This window comes from Camelina sativa, unplaced genomic scaffold (assembly GCF_000633955.1).
Source record: "Camelina sativa cultivar DH55 unplaced genomic scaffold, Cs unpScaffold11234, whole genome shotgun sequence".
In the NCBI taxonomy this organism is placed as follows: Eukaryota; Viridiplantae; Streptophyta; class Magnoliopsida; order Brassicales; family Brassicaceae; genus Camelina; species Camelina sativa.
The window spans coordinates 1-373 of record NW_010932279.1 but is presented as its reverse complement, the minus strand read 5'-3'; the positions used below and the strand labels follow the sequence as shown (position 1 = coordinate 373).

The window sequence follows — 373 nt, the reverse complement described above, 5'->3', positions numbered from 1 at the left end:
GCCAAAGTTTGTGCACGACTTATTGGTCTTTCGGTGTGAGTGTTTGAGACTTTATCACTTTAATTAACCAAGAATATTCAGAGTCATATATACTGATGGCTTTTTTGCTTTCTGAACAGCCACCGTTCACCTTTAGTTCTCATTCCCGCTCTTCGCACCATTGGAAATATTGTAACTGGAAATGATAGTCAAACTCAGGTAAATATGCGGCTACAGATAGAAATTTAGTATTAGCACTACTATAACTGGCTTTATGCAATTTTATCTTTCTCAACTAAAACTTAAATAATATTTGACTTTTAATCATAATTGTGTTCTCAGAACTCTTTTCTTTGTGATATTCTTAGCATATCATTGATCTTCAAGCGCTCCC

General features: G+C 34.6%; 1 long non-coding RNA gene across 1 annotated transcript; it reads left to right on the top strand.

Annotated features, from left to right (window-relative positions):
* LOC104775274 lies at positions 1–373 on the top strand. The gene is made up of 3 exons (XR_765804.1): positions 1–35; positions 120–198; positions 348–373. It is a non-coding gene; the product is annotated as an uncharacterized LOC104775274 (long non-coding RNA).